This window comes from Galeopterus variegatus, unplaced genomic scaffold, assembly GCF_000696425.1.
Source record: "Galeopterus variegatus unplaced genomic scaffold, G_variegatus-3.0.2 Scaffold353, whole genome shotgun sequence".
Taxonomy (NCBI): Eukaryota; Metazoa; Chordata; class Mammalia; order Dermoptera; family Cynocephalidae; genus Galeopterus; species Galeopterus variegatus.
Window position 1 is genome coordinate 194841 of NW_007726464.1, and position 3509 is coordinate 198349.

Here is a 3509-nt window from a genome sequence, read left to right on the forward strand (position 1 = left end):
AAAAAGAATTTATATCTTCATACAGACCGGTTCCCGCTCACTGGCTGAGCGAGGCACGGGAGCAACACCGAGGGTTGCGATCCCGTTGCTGGTCCCCGGTCCGGTACGGGGGCAACACTGAGGGTTGCGATCCGTTGCCGGACACGGAAAAGACAAAAGACAAAAAAAAAGAATTTATATCTTTGTTATTCCTTTACTTTCATTTTAGTGAGATTTTCAAACACAGCAGAGATAAACACGTGCATCTAATCAGTTATGTTTATGTGGAAGTCTATAATAATATTTAATAATAAGGGTTCAAATCCCCTTACCGGCCAGCTGCCAAAAAAAAAAAAACCCAAAAAACAATAAATAAAAATCAAGTTTTAAAAGATAAACACACAGAAGACTCTGGGGGGTCTGGGGGAGGATGATCCAACAGGAAATGATATTTCTCTCTGGGGGGAAGTAGGGTTATAGAAAAGTTATGCTTGCAGGTTTGGTTTTTTTTTTTTGTATTTTCCAGATTTTCAATAGTCAATAGGAGGGTACTTCAAAAAGTCCATGAAAAGATTTGTATTATCTTTTAATTCTATATTTCCACAAACTTTTAAAAGAAGCCTTGTACATATTTTTTTATAAATAAAAAAGCATGAGAATTAAAATTTATTATTAAAAGGCATTTTCAGAAACAAAGATCAAGATAGTCTAAACAGATGTGTAGAAGAAATGCTAATTTCCCAATATGGGTCTATACGGTCCACAGTTTTTGCCTATGTTCAGGGGAGTCCCAAGGTTCCAGAGCAGCACCCCGAGGCCTTCAGAGGTTGGTGGGAGTGGAAGGAGGTCTGGGCCAGTCACTACCTCTACCACAGTGGCTCTCTGTTTTTATCTGCATTGTAGGTTAAAATTGTGCTTAATTTTAATTTTTTTGATTTTTTTTTTTTTTAAAGAAATCCACAACCATCAATGAAATTTGGAAAGTTCCAATGAAGGTCTGGAGAAAATGAGGTTGAGCTGGGGAAAAGCCTCTAGGGATGACACCGTGCTGTAACCCCCACCCCTTTCCACCCTGAGATGATGAAGGGCAGCTGCTCCAGCAGAATGTTCTGTGGGCAAACAGGACACATTACACACCCACCGTGCCTGCAAGGAGACCCATAGGCCTCCCCATCATGGAGCTTGCTAACCAGACCCAGCGACCCTAGGACCCCAGATGGGGTGTTGAGCCAATGTCCAGCCAGTGTTGGTCTTTGGCCTGTTTCTTCACTTGCATGATAAAAAGACTATATCCATCTTCCAAGCAAATGTTCTAGAAGCTCCAAGAGCATCCTATTACTGATACAGTAATTGCCACCTCTCTGGAGACACAGAAGGTCCCCACCTAACATCTCCTGGAAGCAATACTGACTTATAAAAATTTAATCCACTTCCTTTGGGAAAATGTGATAAATTTTCTCTCCCAAATAGGCCAACCCAACTGTACTGTGACCAGAGTGAGCCGAACACCAAATACTGCTGCCTAGTAATGGGCTCCAGGGCTCCTCAGAGCACAGCTGTTCCTTATTTTCCCGGGCAGCAGCATCCCTCTCTGGGATGAGCTGAGGTCTGGCTGAGGTCTAGTTCAAGGTGCCCCCTTGTTTGCTCCTAGCATAAATTCGGGTCATTCGCTTCCTTTAGGCAGGTTAGTCCTATGGAGAAGTCCTCCTTTGGCTGGAGGGTCGGGAAGGGCAGGTTTTGTTCAAATTCTTAACTGATCTACAAAATAACCTCCCTTCCTCCTTCCCCCACACACTTGTCCCCTTCCCCCAACCTACCTCTCTGGGATGGTCCAAGAGAGACCACCAGCAAAGGCCCCTCTGCCTGGCAGATTAAAGATGCTTCAGAATCAATGCGTGTCATCCCGCCCTTGCCTGACTCTGAGCTCCTCCTCTGTCTGAAAAAAAAAAAAAAAGAAAGAAAAACATTTTAAAAAGAGAGGATCTCGGAAACCTTCTGTGCATTCTCTTACAGGACTTTAACTCAAAAACGACTGCTTCACCTAGGTCTCCCTTTTTGCAAACCAATCACACCCTGCTTGATTGGCCTTTTCTCTCCACCTGGTCAATGCCACCGCAGCTCCCTTTGGCGGTACTGAAACAAACCACAGGGGCATTTCCAGTGCCTGAACCAGGAATATACATACAGATGACTCAGATCATTTTTAGAGCTGTTTACTGCTTTTGTTTAGTTTTGAAAGCAAAAAAATTGATCTGGGCCAAGCCTGGGTTTGAGTTCCATTCAATGCAAAAAGCAGGTTCTTGAACTTGAGATCCTGATTTCCACCATGTGGAAGTGCTTTCAACGCCCAAGTCTAAACTGTAAGTCATCCTTTTTTGGCTAGAAATGAAAAAAAAAAAAAAAAAAAAAAAAAAAAAAAAAAAAAAAAAAAAAAAAAAAAAAAAAAAAAAAAAAAAAAAAAAAAAAAAAAAAAAAACGGTGTTGAGGGGAGGCACTGCCCCATTCACTGCATCTGTGGTGTTTCTTCCCCCACCTCAGGCACTCCTGAAAATAATCTGACCTCAAAGGGAAAAAAAGACACCAGACCCACAGCCCAATCAATTCCAGCATTAAGAACTGTCTCTTCTTCCAACCTGGGACCCCGGGCATAGCTACCTCCACAGCAGGGAGACTACAGCCTGGAGCCCACTGTGTGGGTAGGAGACCTAAACCACTGGCTTCTCCATGGGACAAAAAGTACAGCCCCAGGAACCTGGGCTCCGGGATCCTGGAAAAGGTGTGTACTCCAGGAACACACCTCCCAAATGGAGTCCTGCTGGCTGCCAGCCCAATCCCTGGAAGGATGCTCGGTGCACCCTGCTGCAGGAGCCCAGCATGTGGGTTTGAACAGTCCCTTCCCTCAGCGTCCAAGGAAGGGTGGCAAGGACCTCCCAAGGCACTGCCACCAGAGAAACGGGATGCCAGCACCAAGCCAAGGAAGAAATAACTTCCATTGCTGGTCACGGAGGAGACTGGCCAATACTGGAGTTACCAAGCCAAATAACAGCGGCTCCAGCACAGGGAAATGAGACATGATCACAGGGAAAGCACTTTCAAAACAGGAAAGACAAAGCAAAAGACATGATGGAGCCGAGAGAAGGAAGCGTTAGAGAAGGCAGGGAAAGAATCAGTCCTCAGGAATTCAGGCCAGGACCTCAGGCCCCAGGACTGCCACCCTCCAGCGCCCGCACCCCGGGTTCAAGGGCAAAGCCTGGGAGGCAGCGCTGGGCATGCACAGCGTGCAGGATGCTCGGTCCCGAATCGGGGGCAGGGGGAGGGGAGGAGGCGCCACAGCAACTGCTCGGTCCCTGACAAGTAAACAGCTTGTCCCGCACAGGCGCGTCCTTGTCCGGAGCCCGCAGTGGGCCCTGCTCATCCTATCAAGGGCGGCACGAAAGGATGCGATCAGATTAGAAGGGGACAGCGCCACCCAGCCCACACCAGAGAAGCACAGCGCGAGCGCGACCCCCGCCCCGGCCTCCCCAGCGGGG